The sequence below is a fragment of the Phascolarctos cinereus genome, unplaced genomic scaffold (assembly GCF_003287225.1).
Source record: "Phascolarctos cinereus isolate Bilbo 61053 unplaced genomic scaffold, phaCin_HiC Scaffold_4;HRSCAF=312, whole genome shotgun sequence".
NCBI classification, from domain to species: Eukaryota; Metazoa; Chordata; class Mammalia; order Diprotodontia; family Phascolarctidae; genus Phascolarctos; species Phascolarctos cinereus.
In genome coordinates, this window is record NW_027555847.1 from 530,880,815 (window position 1) to 530,904,917 (window position 24,103).

The following is a 24,103-nucleotide window of genomic DNA, read 5'->3' on the forward strand; positions in this document are numbered from 1 at the left end:
CTTCTTGGCTCCCCCTCCACCCCCCACTTCTTTCCCAGCAGCCGGGCAGAGCTGCGGACGCGCCTCCTCCCCTGGCCTGGACTGCCCCGTTCCTTGTCCCCGGGCCGCGTGCCCGTGAGTGCTCGCGCTCCGCCGTGGGTGCCTCCGCGCCGGGGCTGAGCCGCTGGGAGGCGGCTGCGGGCTGCCTGCCTGCTTGCCCCTCGCGCCCCTCGGGAGCAGAGGACGAGGATAGGGAAGAGAGGAGGAGGAAGGGAAGAAGGAGGAGGAGTTGAGCAAGAGGAGGAGGAGGAGGAGGAGGAAGAGAAGAAGGAGGAGGAAGGGAAGAGAGCAGCGGCGGCAGCAGCGCCAGCGCCGGGGCGCGGAGCCGGAGCGGGAGGAGGAGGCAGCGGAGGGAGCCGGGCGCCGGAGCCGGGCCCCGCCGCAGGGTAAGTGTCCTCCTCCGTTCTCGAGGAGCCGTAGATAGGAGGGAAGGAGAGGGGAGGCTTAGCTTAGCTCCTTCCCGTCCCCGCCGGGAGGCTCGCAGCAGGGAAGGTTGGACGGGCTGGAAGTCGGGGCGCCTGTCTGCTGGATCGGGGGAGCTCGGGAGCGGCGGCGCCCCTCCACGCCGGGGCTCAGAAGCGTACCTCGGGTCGGGGCCCCGAGCTTCGGCCCCGTCCCGAGGAGCCGGGGCGGCGGCGGCGGCCCGGCGGAGTGCGGCCTGGTGCTGGCGGCGCTTCCGCTGTTTGTTTGGGTTTCGCCCCCTCCCTGCCGGGCTCCCTCCGAGGCCGCCCGCGAGGCCTGGCCCGCCGCCGCCTTTGTGGCCGGCGAGTGTAGGTCTGCTTGTGGCCCGCAGGCCCCTAAGAGAGGCCGAGGCCTCGGTGCGGCCTCTGGGCCGGAGCGGGCAGGGAGCCCCGGGCTGCGGTGCGGGGCCCGGGAGAGGAGGCTTCGAGGAAGGAGGACCAGGAGGAGGAACCAACTCTGGGGCCGGAGACTCCCCGCACTCGCCTTATCCTCCTCTGCCTCCTCACCTTGTTCCTGGGGGTACAGGAGGGAGGAAGAAAGAGCCCTCGGGAGGACGGCCCAGAAGTGGACTTACTACAATGAGAAACTAGGGAGGACTTCCTGCACCTCCCCCCAACTACCTGCACCCCATATGTCTGCACACATCCCCACCCCGTGACTGCACCGCCCCCTCCCCGCCATCTCCCCTGCCTTCGTGGTGACCAACCACCCTCCTCCAACACACACACACACACACACACACACACACACACACACACACACACACTCTCTCTCTCTCTCTCTCTCTCTCTCTCTCTCTCTCTCTCTCACACACACACACACACACACACACACACACACTCACTTCGTAACTACTTTGCAGATAATGTTTAAAGTGCCCAGGTAAAATTGACTGGGGAGGCATCCCTGATAAAAGAGCACTTTCTTTACAATTAAAACTGCTCCCAGTATGTGACTGGAAGGGACTGGGACCTAGGGTGTAGAGGTGGGTTAGTTAAACAGGAGCAACACCATTTTCGGCTGTTCTGGGAACTGAGGCAGACATTCTTTAACACTGGGTCTCCTGGATGGTTGTAGAGTTTGCATCAGTACTCTATGTGTACCTGAACTCTTGAAATTTTAACGAAGGACCTGGTACCTGGTTGTATGCCAACTTAACATTTTAAGGCCTTGTGTCAAATCGGCGTTCTTCTCCCCTCTCAGATAGTATCTAAGAGAAGAGGAAGCACAAGTTGGAGCAGAGAGGTAAGAAAAAGTTGTATGATAGTCCACCAAAGCACAGTGTCCTATGTGCACCTATGGAGGATTAGGGAGAGACTTGTTTTTAAGTTTAGCAGTTCTCACAAAGGGAGAATCCATTTATGGCTGGTTGGGTTGAAGGAGCTGTGCTGTTGTATTCATCATTTAGGGTGCTTTTTCTACGTTATCCTAGCTTCCTTTAAGCCATAAGTGACATCAGTACAGTAGCGGTTTTTAAAATATTTATAACTCAGAAAACTAGTTTCCTAGTTTCACTTGCAGATTTAGCTTTCAACTACTGGTATTTGTTAGATTCAGTCACATTGCGAACCTTGCATTTTGCCCGCACTCTTTCCTACCTGTACCTTCTTCCTAATCCTTTCTTTGCAACTGAAACTAGAACCTCATAGTTGGACTGGTAGTCAGAGCTGGTCACCCTGGGTAATCAAAACATGTTTTGATCATAAGGAGAAAGTTGATAGATTGGTATGATTCCTTTCCATTTAAATGTTTGTTTATTTTATTCATTCATAAGCCATAAAGCTGATAAGAAATAGTTACCCATATTCCAGCATCTGTGGGAAAGGTGTCTGTCAGACAAATAGACTTCAACAGGCTGTTAGAATAGGTGAACTGATTCCTAGGAGATCCTACCAGTTACGATGAGCCTAAGGCAGAGGAGCTAAGGATATCTGGCCATTGCTTTTCACATTATCAATTAGGTGTAAAGGCCAGCTTTTTCAGTCACCTGGAACTGCCCCTATACTAAGGAAGCAAATACATGGCTAGATTGCTATTGATTGTAACTCTAAAAGAAGTATAGGATGCACACTGCGGGAATCTCTAACTTTTGTGTTCTGAGGAGCTGTCTTTCTTACCTGAAGTCTTTCAGGAAGGAGGAGGAATATTGATAATGTAGGAAGTACAGCCTACGTTTCAGTAAGCAAGGAATGAGCAAGGTAGAATAGGTGGAAACTACTCTTCTATGTGTATTGATGGCATTTCTGATGGCACAGTGAACCACAGGTGTCACCCTTCCCACAGCCAGAGTTAGGCCAGGGTAGGAAAGGGAGTGTCATAATGCTTACTCAAGATAGAGCAGTTGGAGATAACCTGCTCCATAGCTGTATTCCCCCATTTCTCTGTGTTGTAAAACATTGCTTTAGAATTTTGAGGGGATATTTTCATGAGTTGTCCTTTTTAATATAACAGTACTAAGGTACTTGGCTTATGTAATGCCAGCTATGCATACATTATCTCATGGAATCCTTTAAACAGCTCTGTGAGGTAAGTAGGGAGAGTATTATTTCCAAGAGAAGGAAACTGAAGCTGAAAGAGGTTAAGTGGCCTTATCCAAGTTGATGTCTCTAGGCAGCTGGTGGTACAACGTGTAAGACCTCTGGTCTAGAAATCTGGAAGATAGGAGTTCAAATCTTATCAGCCACCTGGCAAGTCACTTGACCTCTGTTATCTTCAGGTTCCTTAACTGTAAAATAGGGATAATAGTACCTCCCTCCCAGGGCCTTTGTAAGGGTCATTTTTGTTGTTGTTCAGTTGGTGTGACCCCATTTGGAGTTTTCTTGGCGAAGATACTGGAGTGGTTTGTTACTTCCTTCTCATTTTGCAAATAAGAAATCTGAGGCAAACTGGGTTGTGATTTGCTCAGTAAGTGTCTGAGGCTGCATTTGAACTCTGGAAGATGAGTCTTCCAGATTCCAGGCCCAGCACTCTTATCTGCTTCACCATCTAGCTGGGTCATATGAGACAGTAATTGTATCGCTCTTAGCACAGTGTCTCGAACATTGTAAACACTATATAAATGTTAGCTACTGTCAGTTAGTGGTAGTGTTGGTAGTAGTAGTAGTAGTGGTGGTGGTGGTCTTAGGATAACCAAATCTAGTCTTCTTTTCACTGTGCGGGGCTGCCTGTGTTTTATGGAAAATTAAATTAGAACTTCAAGACTCTTCAGTAACTCTTTCTTTTCAAAATCTTTTAGTATTTTCTTGTTCTCAGAAAAAAGTAAGGCTGTGAATGATACCATGCTACTTATGAGAAAGCTAGTTTTTCCTTGAATATTTGTATTCAAGTTTGCGTATTTATTTTGCTCAGCCCAATAGCTTTAATGCATCAAAGGAATGACATAGTAAATAATATTGTATATGTATAAATTCTTTGGAAAAAAAAACTAAAGCATTTTGGTTTGGAATTTGGGGAAAAAAATTTTCTGTGTTTGTTTAGGAAAATTTTTAAATGAGACATTTGTAAAGTGATTAGCATAGTGCCAGGCAGGTAGTATGCTCCTAATAAATATTTGTTCCCTTCCCGTTTAGGAATTGGAAATATTCTTGCTATATTAATCCAGTTTGTAACAAGAACCTTATCAGTAAGAAATGATAATGAGGTATGTGATTTGAAAAGAAAGACTCATAAGCTTCACTATCCTATAACAAGGAGCATTTATATTTTTTTTACAATTTATAGAATGCTTTCACAATGTAATACAAATCAAGGCAGCCAATTGACCTACAGCTAATAATTTAACCTCCATTTGGCTGCCTCTGACTGGGGAGGAGAGGTATGGGGGTAGCATATCTATTTCAGATTGCGCATCTCTCTTTCTCTATTCTCCTAATCCTCCCCCATAAATATAAATGTTGTTGTTTTCTGGTATGTTCAACTCTTTGTGACCCCATTTGAGGTTTGCCATTTCCTTTTCCAGCTCCTTTTATAGATGTGTAAACTGAGACAAGCAGGATTAAGTGACTTGCTCAGGGTTACACAGCTAGTAAGTATCTGAGGCCTGATTTGAACTCAGTTCTTTCTGGCTCCAGGCCCAGTATTCTATCTACTGTGCCATCTAGCTGCCCCACATACATATGTACTCCTCCCCACATTTTCTGGTGGTGTTAGCAACAGCCATTAGCACCTCCGTGTTTCTGATGTCTGTAAACATTTTTGGGGGGAGAGAGAGAGAGAGAGAGAGAGAGAGAGAGAGAGAGGAGAGAGTGTGTGTGTGTGTGTGTGTGTGTGTGTGTGTGTGTGTTAAGGAGACTTAGATTGGACTTGGGGTTTTTTTGGTTTGTTTTATTTTGTTTTGTTTTCAGTTAACATAAGAGAGAAACTTTCTTTGTTAACAGCTTACTACAGTTCTTCCCTTTGAATTATAAGAAAACTAGAGATGGGGTATGTTTTGGATTGTGGTCAAAAGTGGAATTGTCATGAACATTTTGAAGGAAGTCCATTATGGCTATTTAGCACATTGGATTATTTCAGCGGTAGTAAAAGTTTAAAAAGATGCATTTTATTTTGAAATGATTTCATGTCTTCTTTTAGTAGACAAGCAAACACAAGTTAAGTTGGGACAATTTTAAAATAAGTAGCTTTTATAACGAGGGTATTTGTATTCTCCAGGATTTAGCTATTAGGTCTTTCATAAGACTGAGTCTTTTTTATTGTATTAAGAGTAGACATTCTTATCTAGTGCTTTAAAGATTTCACTTTCCATGTAAAATATGTCGAAGATTTTCACACAGAGTTGACCCAAGCAGTTTGGATAGTTTTGAGTTTTGTTTGTTTATCTGAGTCTGAATTCAGCAGACCATGAAAAGGGTCTTGGTGATAACTAATGAAGCCAATCTCCATAAGGATAGTATAACCTGAGTTACCCATCCTGTAGCCTATGATATCTAGGGCAGCTGCGAAGCCATTAACATGAAACAAACAAAACCCCCCCAAATCCTTTGTAGCTAAGGAAAAACAATTGAACATAGAACTTCAAGAAGGTAGCCAAGAGAAGTCTGGAGACAGAAAATGAGCACTTTAGCTGACGGTACCAATAACAGTCTATCCTTTTTCTGTGGAAGCTGAGATGCCAATTATAAGCGGCAGAGGATAAGCTATAAGGAAATGAGCAAAGGCAGGATACAACTACAGACATCAAGAAGGCAATGCTGAAAGCATAGGCAGCTTATAAATGTAAGTTTTGGTACCATCTCCAATAGCAAAGAAGACAGCAAGTAACAAAGAAGATAGGAGAATTCTGAGATTTGAGGGTGGATTAGAGTGGACCAACAGTCTCCTATACTTAGTAATTCTGAGGGCATAGCTGTCAGGCTGAAGGCGGACTAGTCTGTACAATCTAGCTGTGTGGAGAGGTGTTCATTGTATACTGTACTTTAGTGACAAACTCACTAAGTTTATATTTATATTTATATAAATATAACTCACTTTAGTTTATATTATTTATGTTAATATGCTATAGGAAGATGAAAATGTCATATATTTGAAAGGTTTACATTTTTAAAATTAAGAATGAATTAATTTAGACTGTAAAAGATAATAAGCTACACAACTGCTTATTCCTTGATGGCTTTCTAATAGGAGTCTAAATAGTACCATTTTTATATGAAGATGGATAGTTCATTTAATTATTCTAGCTTTCTCTTGATATTACCTGGGCTACTTCTAGAAACTCGTGATTTAGAGCAGTGTTTCTTAGCTGTTCAACCACAGTAAATTTTTACCATCCATACTTTTATGTTTTGTGCCATCAAGTGTACTGCTTGAAATTATGTGCTGCTCTTCTTCCCCCCTCCTGTCCTTTCCACCCCCTCCCCCCAAGTTTCTTCCTTCACCCAGGGTCTCGGTACTCTCTAATGGCTCCCATCAGTACTCTCAGTTGATTGGAGAGCTGGAGGGTAAACAAAAAACTCCTTCCGTATCTTCTCTTTATAGAAGGCTCAAAGTACCAGTTACGTCTTCATTTGCTACCAGCTATTCTGCTTGGTTTTGACTCCACTGTCATCTTCATCATGTCCTTGAGACTGGCACTTCTCTTCTCCCGAACCCCTTTAACTTCCTTTTATGCATTGTCTTCTCCATTATATTGTAAGCTTCTTGAGGTCAGGGACTGTCTTTCTTATTTGTATCCCCAGTGCTTAACACAGTGCCTGGCACGTAGCAGGTGCTTAATAAATATTTATCATATTGTAGCCCACATTCAAGGCCCTTGAACCTTCAATAAGAGAGGAGACTTGGAGTAGAAAATTTTGATATTTGATATGCTCAGGGGCAGGAAATATTGGTTTAGAGGAAATGAAATAGCACCAAATCTTTCACATAATAGACTTTCAATAAATGTAGAATTGAATTAAATAGTGTACATTGGAAAGAATGCTGGCTCTAGCATGTGTGTTTAAATCCTGCCTCTGATAACCTACTACCTTTGCTGCTTCAGGCAAGTCATTAAATCTCTCTGGACCACAGTTTCCTCATCTGTAAAATGAATGGGTTGACTCCAAATCTGTAATCCTATGAACCTATCTTTGATGCAGTAAATCTCAAATTTTGAAGCCCTTGGAAGTATAGAATGTTTCCTGTGTGGGGGTTACGTGAGGCAGTATATTACCATAATCTTTTACAAGTAGTACTACAGTGAAGTTACACAAGTGGGTATGGATAGGAGTAGGAGTAAAATTCATTTCTTTGGCTACAGCATTTTAATGATAAGCCAAAAGTATATATTACCTTTTTTAGGAAGACCTCCATCAATAGTTTCATTCATTCAGCAAGCATTTGTATCAGTGCTTGCCATGTGCCAGTACTGAGGATACGAAGATAAAAGAGAAACAGGTCTTTTAAGGCGCTTATATTTTATTGAGAGGAAATGTTAAAAAAAAAATTAACTCACGGTCACAAGATTAGTTCTCAGAGGTCCTTTAATCCATGGGTTTTTAACCTGGCATTCCATGAATTTGTTTTAAAAAAAAATTGAAAACTGCAATTCAGTATAATAAGTTTCCTTTGTAGTCTTATGTATTTTATACATTTAAAAACATTCTGAGAAGTGATCTGTAAGCTTCATCAGACTGCCAAAGGTGTCTGTGATACAAAACAGATTAAGAAGTCCTGTTTTAACCCAACACCATCATTTTACAGAAGAAAATGAGCCCTAGAGAAGGGAAAACCACCAGTTTAACTTGAATAGTGAATTTGTGGTAGAGGCAGGCTTGGAACCCATTCCTTAGAACTCCTACCTGAGAATTCACTGATTCCCAGTCCAGTGTCCTCTGTACTGTAACATAATCCTTTTGCACTTATATCCCATTTTCTATTAATTTCCTTCATTCATTCAAAAAACATTTAAAGGTCTGCTGTTTGAAGAGCACTTTGTCAGGTGTTCTGGGAAATACAAAGTGTAGATTATTGGATCATAGATTTAGAACTAGGATTGACCATAGATGTCACCTAGTCTAATCTTCTCATTTTACATTTTAATTCTAGTATTTGAAGAGGAAGTGCAACGCACTGGGTAAATAATTCACCTTGCAGTGAAGACTTGGGTTCAAGTGCTACTTTTTTTTTTTTTTTTGGCTAAGCAATGGGGCAAGTGACTTGCCCAGGGTCCAAGTCCTACTTTTAACACATGAATTATATGAGCCTGAGCAAGTCACTTAATTTCTTGGTATTACACATAACTCTCTCAAGACCTTACATTTCAGAACATTTGCAGATTTGCCTTAGTAGGAGGAGTTGTCCTCAGGAGGAATTATTACATAAAGAAATGGTTTGGTGTTGGAACCCTGGGGGTCTCCAAGATTATTTCAGGGAGTCCACAAGGTTGAAACTACATTTGCCTGATAAGCTAAGATGTTTTAATTTCTAACATGGTAAATGTTGATAGGTATTAGTTTTGGGGAGAGGGTTCCTCAGTAATATTTTGTTTGTTTGTTTTGGCTAGGCAGTGGGGTTAAGTGACTTGCTCAGGGTCACACAGCTACTAAGTGTTATGTGTCTGAGGGCACATTTGAACTCAGGTCCTCCTGAATCCAAGGCTGGTGCTCTATCCACTGCACCACCTAGCTGCCCCACCTCAGTAATTTTTAGTGAACCATCAAGTTTGAAAAGCTACCCTAAAGCAATGACATTACAGGTCCAAACCACTAACCCCCTCGCCTGTCTGGAAAATTATATTTCCATGATTTTATTCTAAGAAATTTTTTTCTACTTCCTGAAGTTGTACATGTAGTTATGGAGTGATATATGCTATCTGACCATATATGCCATAAAATGCTGTATAATTTCAGCACTGGGAAAAATTTGTACACTTCCTTTGAAAGGAAGATAGACAATAACAATTAGAAATTTTTGCATGGTTTCCCTTTTTTAGTTTTATTTTTAGTTGCCTTAAGGGGGTTTTCACACCAGAAATTCCTTGCACTATTGAAATCATAGGTTCAGACCATCCTCCCCAGCACTACCCCTCCCCCCAATTTCTTTTTTCTTAAGGCAAATTAAAGTAAGAAAGTTAACATAAAAACCAGTATAGCTTTTCAGGACTCTTAAGGAACTTTGTTTTGCCTAATTCACAAATACTGCAGATACTCCCTCTGTGTGTTTGTGTACACGCATGATGTGTACTACCACTAATTCCTAATGATATAAGAGAATTTTGTTTTAGATCTGGAAAGATTTTTATAAGATCATCTTGTTATTTATAAATGTGTCCCTCCCACTATGCAAGTATATATGTCTCTTTTTGCATTTTAGTTCATCACCTCTCTGTCAGACAGTGACTGGTGTGTTTCATCCTCCTTATTTTGGGTCTGTTTATCATTTTTTTGATCAGAGTTCTTAAGTCTTTCAAGGTTGTTTTTCTCTGTGCTATAATAATTGTGTGATTTACTCTCCTAGTTTTGCTTACTTTGCTTTAAATCATTTCTCAAAGATCTTCCCAATTTTCTCTGAACCTGCCCATTTCATTATTTATTATGACACAATAATAATCTTTTAAATAAACACCACAATTTGTTGAGGCATTCCCTAATGGGATACTCCCTTAGTTTCCAATTTTGGTTACCATGAAAAGAGCTGCTATACATTTTTGTGTATATAGATCCTTTTCCTCTTTGTTTTCTTTGGGTTACAGGCCTAGTAGTGGTATAGCTAGCTAGATCACAGATTGTGCACATCATATTTAATTTTTGGATATAGTTTCAAATCATTTTCTAAAATGGTATACCATTTCAAATCTCCACAATGAGTACAGTATTATATCTGTTTTCTTACAGCCCTTCCAACATTTGTCACTTTCGTCTTTTGTCTTCTTTGGCAGTCTGATAGGTATGAGGGGGGACCTCAAAGTTGCTTTAATTTCCGTTTCTCTAGTAGTGATTTAGAACTTTTTTTTTTCATATAATTGTTGATGACTTAGATTCCTTTTTTTTAAAATTGTTTTTATCCCTTAACCATTTATATATTGAGGAAAGGGATGAGGCTGAGGCACAGAGAGATTAAATGATTTACTTAAGGTCACACAACTAGCTGGGGATTGATCCAGAACTAAATTTGGCTCTCTTGACTTTTAGCTGAGTGCTTTTCCTCTGGTTTTTCCTTCTTAGAAATGAACAAATGAATAAATAAGTGAATTAAAAAGCATTTACATGATTTTTTTAAGGTTTGCAAAATGCTTTACGTGTTATCTTATTTGATTCTGACAACAGCCATGTGAAGTAGGTGCTATTATTATCCCCATTTTACTTATGAAGGAACTGAGATTGAGAGGTTAAGCGATTTGCCCAGAAACACACAGCTAGCAAATATCTGAGGTAGAATTTGAACTCAGGACTTCCTTATTCCATATTCAGTGTGCTAACCACTATACCACTTAGCTCCCTCATACTAAGCACTTTTTGTGTGCCAAGCACTGTGCTAAACCCTGAGAATATAAATAGAAAAAGAAAACAGTTTCTACTCCCAGGGAGCTCGCATTCTAATCAGAGATGCTGTACTGGTAAGAGAGTTCATCATCAGGGCAAATGAGAAGGCCTCCAGAAGTACTAAGAATAGAAATAAAGGGCAAATTGTAAGGAATTCTTAAGATGCATTGAGGTATCTGCCTTACAGGAGCAGTAAGAAGTGGGCCCAAGGGTTAGTGTGGAGAGATTTTATCTGTCCAACAGTGATAGATGGAACTCAGTACTTCAGTGAACCTGTAATCTTACTGGTATGTGTGTACTCCCTCTAGTGGTGGAGATCATATGTAACCCATGGAGCCTTATGTTGCATGATTCTTGTTCCTGGCTTTTTGTAATAATTCTATTGGTTCTTTTGTGGTAGAGTCCAACAGCACCTTCTTTAATAGGTCTTACATGTGCTTGATGATTTTCTTAAAGTATTTCTTTCGTTTATGAAGAACATGATTGTGTCAGATATTTATAAAATTATATTGGCAGATATTGTGGTTATAGTAGCTAGCATTCATGTAGTACTTCAGGGTTTTCAAAGTGCTTTACAAATATTACCTCATTTTTATTTTCACAACAACCCTGGGAGGTAAGTACTATCATTATTCCTATTTTACATATGAAAAACCAAGATATTGCACAAGTGTTTAAGTGACTCTTCCAGTATCACACTGCTATTAAGTGTCTAAGGCTAGATTTGAATTTAGGACTTTCTGACTTCAATTTCAACAACCCTTTCTCCATTCTACCACCAAGCTGTCTACTGATTATTATTGTATAATATAGTAAAAATATCACAAATAGACCTCTTCTTGTTGCTCTAAATGTAGAAAAGCTGTTCAACAGTTAAATTATCTGATAATATCCAATCTTGATTTCTGTAAATGATGATAACTATAATGGAAATGACCAGAAGAGAAGTAGGACTAAAAAATAGAACCTTATTTGTCCTATAGCCCCACTCATAATAAAAGTTGGTTATATTATTGTTATTTCTATTGTTATTCAGGTTCAGAAGGTTTAACAGTTTTTTGACTAGTACACATTTAATTTCACTTACCAGTGCCAGAAAATAAGGAACTGATTAATTTGACCTGTGTGTAGCAATTTATTATTGCAGTATTTATCACTTATTAAATACAATGTATTTGGAACATACCATTAGTCATGGACTGTATTTTTTTAAATAAAAACCCACAATTCATAAATTTCAATTGTATACCCATAACTTACAGAAAGAATTGCAATCACTTTAACTCTTTCAAATATCACCCTAGAAAACATAAATTTAGACTTAAGGTCTTAGAATTTATTCAGTTAGGTTTCCCAGCCAGTACGAAAGTTGTATTAAAAATATTCTTGATTAGTAGTTATAGACATTCTCATTGAGTATTTTAATTAATAGGACCTCACTGGTTAATTAACACTGCCTAACAAAGCAGCCAGCCCCTTCTATTTAAAAAAAAAGTATTTTATTTTTTCCCCAGTTATATGACATGAAAACTTTTAGTTTTCATTTTCACAAGATTTTGAGTTCCAAATTTTTCTCTCTTCCCTCCCTTCTTCTGAAATTGGTAGGAATTTTGATATAGTTTATACATGTGCTATCATGTCCCCTTATCCTCTTCTTCTTATCTGAATTCAGAAAACTTTTATAGCCTTCCAAATATGTTATTCCCTCTTTATCCCATTCCCGTTGATCCTAGACACCTTTCTATACCCTCCCTCTAACCTATTTCCTCACTCTCTTATTTCTTTATAAATTTAGAAGACTTTTAAAAAACCCATCTGTTGTGAGTAGGGTTCCCTCTGAAAATCCCTCCCTTAGCTTTTTATTTCTTTCAGAATTTAGAATTTTATATCCTTATATATGTATTGTTCCCTCTTTAACCTATTCCTGATGAAAGTAGTGTTCCAGAACTACCAGCCGTCCTCCTCCCATCTAATTCCTTTGGGTCAGTTCTTCCTCGAGCACATTTTCTTAAGCGGTTTTACTTTTTAGAATCACATCATACTTGGGTCTGCCGCAATCTTTCTTTCAAACTACCCAACTACTAATAACAATCTTACACATATGTTTTACACTTCCTCATATAAAAAGTAAACAGTCTGTCCTTATTAAGACCCTTGTAATTAGTGTTTGATGGGTACCTTATATTTCTCTTGGATCTCACATGTTAAATTTTCTGTTAAGTTCAGGTTTTGGGGGTTTTTTTGCAACAAAATCTTGAAAGTCTGGCAAATCATTCCAGATTCTTTTTGTTTTTGTTTTTTGTTGTTGCTGTTGTTGTTCAGGATTATGCTTAACTTTGCCTGGTATGATATTTTCGGCTGCAACCTTAGTTCTTTGTTCTTTGATACATTGTGTTCCAAGACCTGAGGTTTTTTAGCATTACTGTTGGTAGATCTTGTGTGATTCTTTCTGATTGTGGCAACACCGTATTTGAATTGTTGTTTGTTTTCTTTTTTCTGGTTGCTCATAATATTTTCTCCTTGAGTTGGGGGTTTTGGAATTTGACTGATATTCCTGTAGGTTTTCCTCATAAGATTTCTTTCAGGTGATGATCAGTGGATTTTTTCTGCTTCTACTTTCCCCTCTTGTTCTAACGCTTCAGGACAATTTTCTTGAATTATTTTTATCAAGATTCTTTTTTTGATTGTAGTGTTCAGGTAGTCTGGTTATTCTTGTTTTCTGTTCTCCAGATCCTTTTTTTTAATGAGATTTATATTTTATTATTTCTTGGTCTCATAATTTCACTGACTTCCTCTTGCCCAACTCTAATTTTCAAGGAGCTGTTTTCTTCCTTAAGATTCTAGATCTCCTTTTCCAGGTGGTTGACTTTCTTTTCATAATCTTGTTTTCCTTAGATTTAAAAAAAATTTTTCTTCAATCTCTCTCATTTGCTTTTAAGTCTTTTTAAAGCTCTTCTATTTTATTTATTTTGTTGTATTTATATACATTTTAACATTTATATATAATTGTATAATTGTAAATTTATTATATATATATATATGTTTAAAGTTCTTTTGGGGCAGGTGACCATTTGACATTACTCTTTGGAGTAGGAGAGGCTTTTTTTGCTTCAATATCCTTCTCTGAAGATGAACCCCTATTTTCTCTATTCTCATAGCAACTTTCTATAGTTGGGTTCTTTCTCCTTTCACTGCTCTTTTTAAAAATTTTTAAATTTAAATTTTTTTTATTTTTAGCAGCTTATTATTGTAATCACCTCTAGTCCTGGGGTATGGGGAATGGTGTCTCTGGCCTCAGATCCTCCTTCAATTCTCAGAAACCAAGAACTCTTCCCTCCTATAACTGCTCACAGCCAGCAGAGTCCCTGCTCCACTGCTTCTGCGCTTACCAGATGTGTGCTGGTTCCTTCTGTCTCAGGGCAGCACAGTTGGGCTTAGTGTACCTTATTAGCGGAGGTTCCCTCAGTCTTCCCCAGCTCAGACACTGGACTCCCCACAGTCCTGGAGGGGAAAATTCCTGTGGCTGGGACGGAGGCTACCTTCCAACCCAGCTAGCCCCTGGGCTCGCTACTTAACTATTTCAGCAGAACTAAGCTAGAGGTGTTTCATCTCACAGGGACCAAACCTCAGTCCTGGTGTTTTTCTTTAGGCTTTCTTCTGGGGGACCACTATTCTATACCAACTCTTGTTTATTTTTAGTGCTCTGTGTTTGCCCTGAGGTGCTGTTTTGTCTTGTTTGTGGGGGAGATCTGGAGAGCTTGGAATTTTCTAACCTGCTCCTCTATCTTTCCAGGTCTCTCTTCTCTAAAAACTATTTTGAAAAATAGTGATTAGGTTTAACCAAGTGATGGCTTTAGAGTCAGAAGATTTGGATTCATATTTTGGTTTGACAATTTTATGGCCATGTGACCTTTGCACAGATGATTGAAATTTCTTGAGAGCCTCAGTTTCCTTCTCTTTAAAATAGGTACTATACTAAATGCCCTGCTTTACCTCACAGGGTATGCAGTATGTGAGAGAATTTAACATTAAGAACTTCATAAATGGCAGGTGCTATTACTTTGGAGGCAAATTGGTCTAAATGTGAACTATAGTTGAAATCAAGAATTGTTTTAATATTTAGTGTTTTATTTTTATTTATTTATTTGTTTATTTATTCATTCATTTTATTTGATATTTAACTTGATGGGGACTCTTCCAAAAATGGGAGGAAGTCCAACTTTGTTTATGGGAGTGTTTAGTGAACTGTTTGTCCATTATTATAGGACTTCTCTCTCCTTCAAATTATCTAAAAGTAAATTACTCTTTATTCTTCACCTTGTCTTGTAGTCATTTCATTAACTTGCTGCTTTACTGTAAGCAGGCAAGAACATGTTTAGTCATAAGTTTTAATGATATTTCCCCCATGTTAAATAGCAACCTTTTCATTGTTTCCTTTTCTATGTCCTTGCCATTCCTTAATACTCCAAAGGATGTGTGATCTCATCAATTCTGGAGTTAATTCCAGAGATGCAGATCACAATCTATCCATGCTTGTCCATGGAGGTCAAGTTACTTTTTTAACACATTGCGAGAGAATCACTGTAGTGCTTAAGCTTTTTAATCTGTCATTCCTCATTCTTTCTACCTTGTCATCCCTTCCTGACTTTTTATTTAAATTTTTTTTGTTAATTTTTAAAATTAATTAATTTTGAATTATCAACAATCAATTCCATAAGCTTTTGAGTTTAAAATTTTTCTCTCTCTCCCTCCCCAAGATGGTGTGCAATCTGATATAGGCTAGACATATATATTCCTATTAAGCATATTTTCACATTAGTGATGTTGTAAGTAAAAATTAGAACCAGTAGGAGGAACTGCCAGAAAGAGGAAACAAAACACAGCAGAAGAAGGAAAAAAATTAGCAAAAAGTATGCTTCAATCTGCATTTAAACTCAATAGTTATTTCTTTGGATGTGGATAGCATTTTCCATCATGAGGCCTTTGGACATGTCTTAGATCCTTGTATTGCTGAGAAGGGTTAAGTTTATCAATATTAGTCATCACACAACATGACTGTTGTTATGTACAATGTTCTCCCAGTTTTGCTCACTTCACTCAGCATCAGACCATACAAGTCTTTCCAGGTTTTTCTGAAGTCAGCCTGTTCATCATTTGTTTGTTTTTTTTTTTTTTGGTTTGTTTGTTTTTGTTTTTGTTTTTTGCTTTTTGGTGAGGCAATCAGGCTTAAGTGACTTGCCCAGGGTCACACAGCTAGTAAGTGTCATATATCTGAGACTGGATTTGAATTCACGTCCTCCTGACTGCAAGGCCAGAGCTCTATCCTCTGCGCCACCTGGCTGCTCCTGTTCATCATTTCTTATAGCATGATAGTATTCTATTACATTAATATACCACAACTTGTTCAGCCATTCCCCAATTGATGGTAAACTATTCCTTGCTCTCCAAGTTTGCTTACAGTATAAATTGTTTTTCTTTAAACCATGTACAACTAGCTATCTTTAGTATACTGGTATATCTTATTTAAGCACACCTAGTATGAAAACCTTGTTTCATAAATCAAATAAATTAGAGGATGATAATTTCTTTTATAAATGGACTTATCACCTTATTCCTTTAACTCTTCAGTCATCTTTACAGGAGTACTTTTATTGTGAGACTAGGTACAACTCTGTCAGTGTCCAGTGGATCTGTGATTTATCAATGTCAGTATCCTCTCTAGTAATTTATATTATATCCATACTCTGTCCTATGGGACCCTCATCTATGTCCTCCTATAAATTTGCCACGGAGAGTCTCCCCAGTGTGCTGAGACACTTCTTGCTCTGGTTATATGACTAGCCCATCTTTTCTAATTGTGTATTTTTTGGGTTGAATCCTTGTTTGTGATGTATTTTGTCTGCTCATGCCAAATGTGCACCTTTCCATTGTCTTGAGCTTCAAGTCTTTGAAGGTTGTAGTTTTGTATGACTCAGTCATTTTGTGTATGGCATTTCTGCAAGGGTACCAATGAATAGTCTTTGTTTCAAGGAGAAGATTAGAGTCACAAAAGAACTTTGCACATTTCACAAGGCAGAATTTCTTTTCTGGATTGCTTTTGGGAGAGGTTTATAACATTGTAAAAACTCTTTGAAAATCTCATTAAAATTTGCCTCCCTTAAGTTTAACTTTCACATCTTGTATATGTATTCTTAATATTGTTTAGTTGTAGAATGTTAGAGTTGGACGGGACATTTGAAATCATCTATCTCATGGACAAAGAAACAAAGGCTCAAGAAAAATATAAATTATTTGCCCAAGTTCACACAGCTAATTGTGAAACTAGAACTCAAAATTTCCAACTCCTAGTCAATTGCTTTTTCTCCTGTATTGTGCTTCTTTTATGACATTTTCCCATTGTCAAGGTTTTTACTCCCTCGATGTTTGGAGGGTTTTGCTGCCATTTTCTAAAGAATGTTTTGTAGACTGTCTAGCAAAATTTAAAGACTTTTTAACTTTATCACCTTTTATTTACTTAGTTTCATTACCCTTCTATCTCTGCTATTTATAGTTTATAAGTTTACAGTTCTTTAGAGTCACCTCCTGATGGGGAGGACAGATTCTCATCGTGTTGGAAGTACCCTAAAAAAAAAAAAAGACTATTTAATTACCGTCTTAAATCCCAGTGGATAGTTTTTGGTTTTGTTTTGCTTTTTGGTGAAACAATTGGAGTTAAGTGACTTGCTCAAGGTCACACAGCTAGTAAGTGTCAAGTGTCTGAGGCTGGATTTGAACTTGGGTCCTCCTGATTCCAAGGCCGGAGCTCTGTCCACTGTACCACCTACCTGCCCCTCCGATGGATAGTTTTAACCAGATGGGCAGTGAAATATACAGAGAGAGGACAGGAGGACTTCTTTCTGAAAAGTGCCATCTTTCTCTGACTTGGATTGAGGATCAGTAAAATGTACATGGCAGGGAGTTTCTCTTTGTCAGTCACTTACAGAATGACCTTTTTGGTGGGGAATGAGGAAGAAGAGAAATTATTTTCTAGAAGGACATGCATGTTGAAATGTAGATAGAAAAATGTTTCAAAATTAAATTACTACTGTTGTAGTGGAAAGAACATTGGACTAATACTTTTTTTTTCCAAAGCTTTTGTAAGATAAGTCCTTTTAAACAATATTTGTTTGTTCACATAATAGTAATTATGATGATGATAAATACTTATGAGCTCATGCCTATTTAACTAAGGGATTGAAAGCCAGAATACTTTTAGAAACTTGCTGGTGTTTCATTCCAGTGAAGTGATTAAGGTTCAAGGGAGCACTTTGCTTCCCTAGAAAAGTAAAATATCAGCAGTACTACTAGTAACAGAAGCTTACAGTCATCTTAACACTTTGCAATTGCAAAGCATTTTGCATATATCATTTAATTTTATTCCCACAATAACCATCTGAAATAGGTAATCATCATCATGACATCATCACATATGAGAGAAATAAAACACAAAGAAGTTAAGTGATTTGCCAGTCTTACAGCTAGTAACTCATTTGAGCCAAGTCTTTTGACTTCAGATCCAGTTCACTTAATATGTCATTGAGGTTTTGTTTTGGTTTGTTTTGTTTATGAGACTGGGTCTCCCTGTCTTGTCCAGGCTGGAAGTTCACCAGCAGCTATTCACCTTCTAATCTCACTACTTTGACTTGTACTGTTTCCTCCCTGGGCTATTTGGCTCCTTCTTAGGCAGTCTGGTGGCTTCCTGCTCCTGAGAGCTGACTATGTGGGTGCTGAGCTTAGTAGCACTGGGCCAGCTGTAGTTTTATTGCAGCCAGAACTCTTGAACTCATCAACTAGCCTCAGCCTCCCCTGGTAGCAGGGATGTACTACTATGCCCAACTTTCAGTCTTGATGGAATTACTGTCTGACGATAAGCTGAAACTAAATTGACTATGGAATCATAGGGTTCTATTTAAGACATATCTGGAGAGTTTTAGAGCTTCTGTTCATTGAAGAAGTAAGCAGATAAATTTTATAAGAGAATGCATTTTGTCATAAAGATTAAAGAAATAAAAATTCTGTACCATTTTATCACATTTTCCCTTATTTTAATAATGATAACTATCTATTGCATAGAGCTTAAAAGTTCGCAAAGTGCTTCACATATTGTGTGTTGTTACTTACAACAACCCTGTGAAAGTAGGTGCTCAGTGAGACTGGGAGAAGTTAAGTGAAATGGCTTAGGATCCCACAACTAGTGTCTGTCTTAGTATTTCTTCCACTATGCCATCTAGCTGCCTATTTTTAGGATCATTATAAGTTTTATTGTAGATCTTTCTGCATTATTTGTTGAGTTTTTCTGTTAGCCTACTTTCATTTTCATTTGTTTTATAATTTGGGTTGATGGATTGGGTATATAAACAACTATATGTGAATTAATCTCTAATAGAATTTATAAAAGAATCATGGAGAGACACCTAATTATAGTGTGTGAAATCAGAAAGACCTGGGCTGCAGTCCTTTTTCAGGGAATTATAGTTATGTAACTTTTGGGAAGTAACTTTAACCTCTTTGAGCCTCAGTTTCTTATCTGTAAAGTGGGGTTGATAATACCAACTTCATGGGGTTTTTGTGAGGGTAAAGTGATGTGTAAAGCTCTTCTCAAATCTTAAAAGTGCTTTATAGATGTGAGCTATTATTCTTTTGGTTTCTAGATGTGAAGCCCAAGTGATCATTTTGTCAGACAGTAAGTGTTTACTGTGTGCCAGGAACCTTGCTAAGCTCTGGGCAAAAGACAGTTCCTGCTCTCAGGGATTTCATAGTCTAAAGGGGAGATAACATGTAAACAATTATATACAAAGAAGCTATTTGTATACAGGAAGTAATCATCAGAAGGAAGGCCCTAGAATTAAAAGGGATTGGGAAAGGCTTCCTGTAGAAGGAGAATCTTAGCTAGGACTTTCAAGGGAATCTAAAAAGTGGTGATAAGGAAGGAGAACTTTATAGATATGGGGGACAGCCAGTGAAAATGCCCAGAGTTGGGTGATAAGAGTGTCTTATGTGAGGAACAGCAAGGAGGCCAATATCACTGGATTGCAGAGTTTGTGGGGAAGGGGAGGGAAAGAAATGAGGAAGGTGTAATAAGTCTAGAAAGTGAGGGAGTTACAGTTATAAAGCACTTTAAATACCAAACAGAGAATTTTATATTTGACTCTAGAGGTTATAAGGAGCTACTGGAACTTACTGAGTGGGGAGTAGAACTAGTGGTTGTGGTAACATGGTCAGACCTGAGCTTTAGGTTTACTTTGAAACTTGAGTGGATCACACTACACCTGACTGGAAGATGGAATTGACTGGGGAGAGACTTGTGGTAGGCAGAGTGACCAGCAAAATGTTTTGGTAGTTGAGGAGATGAGGGCCTGCCACCAAGGTGGTGGGAGTGTCAAAAGAGAATGGGATGTTTTTAGGGAGACAGAATTGACAGGCCTTGACAACAGATTGGATATGGGAGGGTGAGAGAAACTGAGGAGTCAAGGATCATATCTAGGTTGTGAGCCTGGTTGACTGGGTGGATGGAGGTACCCTCAACATTAATGGAAAAGTTAGGAAGAGGGGAGAATTTTTTGGGGAAATATTGAATTCAGTTTTGGACATGTTGAATTTGTTGAGTTTAATATGTCTACTGAACATTCAGTTTTAGATGTCCAGTAGGCAGCTGGAGATCCAAGCCTGGAGGTTATACAGAGGTTAGGGATGGATAAGTAGATCTGAAAATCATCAGCATAGAGGAAATAATTGAATCCATGGGAACTGATAGAGATCACCAAATGAAATAGAGAAAGAAGAGTCCCCAGGACAGTGTTTTGTGGGACATATTTGGTTAATGGCTAATACAGGGATGAAGATTCAATAAAGAAGGCGGAAAAGAAGATGCTAGATAGGTAGGAGGACCTGAACCAGGAGAGAGTAGTGTCACGACAAACAAGGAATAAGACAGTATCAAGGAAAAGAGGATGATTGGCAGTGTCAGGCGCTGCAGAGAGTTCCAGAAAGATGAGAAAAACACATTAGATTTGGTAATTAAGAGATCATTAAAGACTTTGGAGAGAGCAGTTCAGTTGAATGAGGTTGATACTAATTTCTTTTCCTATTAGAAATACATTTACATAAGGTCTTTAATGTTTCATAGCATTTTCTCATCATCACCATACTTCATCCTTTCAATAACACTGTCAGAATTGAGACATAGATTAGGTTAAGCAGCTTGGCCTAAGGTCTCAGGTTAGTTTGGGTAAGCTGGAACTAAAATTCTGTCTCTGGCAAAAGAAAGTTGGCATATGTCCAGAAATGCTGATTATCTTTACTTTTCAAAGAGAAATGGGCGCTTGACATACTCCTATCCTGTAGTGTGCATGAATGTGTTCCATTCAAAATTTTTAATCTACAACTTCTATTATACTCTATTTGCCTTCTTTACATCCACATAACTCTGTGACTTATAAGTTTAAAATATAAAGTGGAGGGAATTAATTCAAATTTTGTTTTAACATCTTTCACATTCTCCCAATTCTTTTATTCACACTAAACCTACTCTTAACCTTATCATGAACTCTGATCCCTTGATACAGGGCTATTCTAGTCTTTCTCCCCTTGCCACCATATTCATCAGTGATCCAATGGACATTCATTTTAACATTTCATTGGCTACCATCCTAGAATCCTTTGACCATCTGACCTGCTGCCATTCTTCACCTCACCTTCAATCCTCATCCGTGGTACAACCCCCATCCAGTTTCTCATTTGTGCTACCTACCTATGATATCTCCCCAATTAAAAAAAAAGCCTTCCTTTGATCATTGTTCTTCTGTTTAACTACTTCCCAATCACTTTTCTTCCCATCATTGTCAAACTTCTTGGAAAAGTTGTCTATATCTGATGCCACCATTTCCTCCTTATCCATTTTCTTCACAGTATTGCAATTTGTATCCCTCCCTCACATCTAAGAACAAAACTAGTTTCTAATTCAGTGGCCTTTTAAAAAGTCTTCATCTTTGACATCTTTGTAACATTTGTAATCTCTCCCTTCCCTCCCACTATATGCTATTCTCCCATGGTTTTGGAGGCAACACTCTTTTGGTTCTCTTCTTCTGACTCCTTTGCTGGTTTCTTATCTTCTCCTGACCTCCTAATGTGGATGTTCTTCAAGAGTGTCTCATAAGATCTCTTCATCTCTCTCCCTCTCTTGTCTCTCCATTCTCTCCTTTGGTAATTTCACTCTTCATTGATTCAGGTACTTGTAGGTATGTGTAGATAACTTCAAAATCTCTATCCCTGATAGCTCTCCGAAGCCCCAGGATTTCTACCTGTATATTTCGCTTTTAGTTTTTTTCCATGTTACTCTTCTCACACTGCGTACTTCAAGCAAACTGGATTATTTTCTGTCCCCTAAACACTTTTCTGCTTCTGTGCTTATGTTTACAGTGTTTTCCCATGCCTTGTATGCTGCCCTCTGTCTTTAATGAATTACCATGCTCTTTTAAAGCCCAACTCAGATACTCACTTTGAATACCTCTGATTTTCAGTAGCCTTCCTCCTTCCTCCTATCTAAATTTTATGTTTCACAATGTTTAACTTATGGTAACTTTGTGTAACACAGGGCTTTGAGCACAATTGGTGATTAATACATATTAATTGAATGAAAGAAAAAGCACTTAGAAGTATTTACTGTTTGTAAAACATTATGAGGATAAGCAGTAAGGATACAAATAGAAAAAGAGACAGGCCCTGGCTTCCAGAAGTTCACATTCTAATAAGGGGGGGAAAAACAATTTTGTAAAGAATGATAAATAGATTTACCACTAAAAGGTGTGTCTGTAGTACAGAATGTAGAAAAAACAATTCAGTAATTCTAATATACTAAAATAATACAAATACTTGAAAAAGAAACTTGGACATCTCTATTAGGAGTTTGTGTATGAGGAGGTAGAGAGGTTAGAAACCTGTGATTTCATCAATGTGGGTGAAAATGCCTTCCAGGAATATAGATAAATAACTTGTCTCTCATTTACAATTTTAGAAAGTTGTCTGGGGCCCTGACAGTTTAAATGACTTGCCCACATGATCACACACCTAATATTTGGCAGGGACAGAATTTGAAGTCATCTTCTAGACTCCAAGGCCAGTCTTCTATCCATTTTTTGTTTGTTTCAGGATAAGCCCTTTGTGTAGATTTTCTCTTCATTTGTCTTTGTATTGTGGTAGAATGTGAGTATTCCTTCAGAGGAATCATCCTATTTATTGGGCTGCTTCTCAATTCTGCAAAATACAAATAATAGACTGAATAATACTTTTCATCCGGATACTTTCACATCTTCAGTCATATACACAAATAACATACTCCATGGAACAGAAATAAACTAAACCACAGATATTTCTTTCCTTGATTTTGCTGAACCCAACCAAAGATAATATGAATAATCTTTTTTGTTATGGACCGTCCCCACATTTTTCCAGAACAAATCTATAAAAGTAATTCTTAGCTTCTGTTTTATTTGAATAAAGTTAACAATTTATTTCTTGATTATATCTTGATTTCTTGATTATATCTCTATATAGCATCTCAGTCTGTGCTTGGAATATACCCTATAGTCCAACTATAATCTCATAGTTATTACTTATCACTTTTAATGTATGTCCTAGAATGCACATGGGATTTGCCTAAGATCAAAACTTCCTTATCTTGTGACTAACTGAAAAGGGAACACTTTTTTCAAAAATGGAAAAACATTATTTTCAATCTTTATTCTACACTACAGTAGCCTAAGATGATTGTGTGTGTGTGTGTGTGTGTGTGTGTGTGTGTGTAAAACATATGACTTTCCCCAAGTTTAAGAGAGCCACACCCAAGTCTTTATAATCATGGACTCCTTGTTACCCTTACTACCACTCCATACAGCTTTTCATAGTTCTCTCCCCCATTTATATTTGCAATTGCATATCTGACCCTGGTAACTCCCTTTCTTAAGGTATACAGCTAGTCCCTTAGCCATGTTTTGTCAGTCTTTATTACTTCTGGAAATCATCACCAAGCATTCATTAAGCTCTTACTTATGTGCTGTACTAAGTTATGTGAATACAAAGAAAGAGAATAGTCTCTGCCCTCAAGGAGCTCACTCTCCAAATTTTATCCCCTTAAAGATAGCCCTAATTCTCTGAAGAGGGGAGGGAATAAAGAAGATTTGGGTCTAGAGTAGGATTTATAGTATAACTAGAAAAATGCATTCCCTAGCATGTTTACTTTTCACCTGACTTAGTATTACGTAAACATAGTGAAGTTTGTTGATATTTTAAATAGGATCTCTTCACAGATTTCTTTTTCCTTTTTAGAAATAGTAGCTATATATTATACTTAGGTCATAATGAAGATTTGTGATGATAAATCATTTTCAATAGGTTTTTTATTGTACTCATCTTTAGTTGTGCATGTAGCACCACTGCAAAAGTTTTCAAAAAAGTGTGAAGCCCTCAAGTTTTGTATTTGTTTTAGGTATGCTTTCATCCCTCTCTCATTCAATAACAAGTATGTGATTGTACCTGTTCTTCATTTGGAACCACCCTTCCCCAGTTCCTACCTCACAAGGACTCATTGCACCTCACATGCTATGCCATAG

The 24,103-nt window shown here is 38.4% G+C and overlaps 1 protein-coding gene across 1 annotated transcript in view; it reads left to right on the forward strand.

The window, feature by feature from the left end:
* Nucleotides 1-335: 335 nt before the first annotated feature.
* SOCS6 (suppressor of cytokine signaling 6) overlaps nt 336-24,103 on the forward strand; it is a 58,223-nt gene continuing 34,455 nt past the window's right edge. The window contains exon 1 of the mRNA XM_020985628.2: nt 336-425. The gene's annotated coding sequence lies outside the window, so the exon portion shown is untranslated. The remainder of the gene's footprint in view (nt 426-24,103) is intronic.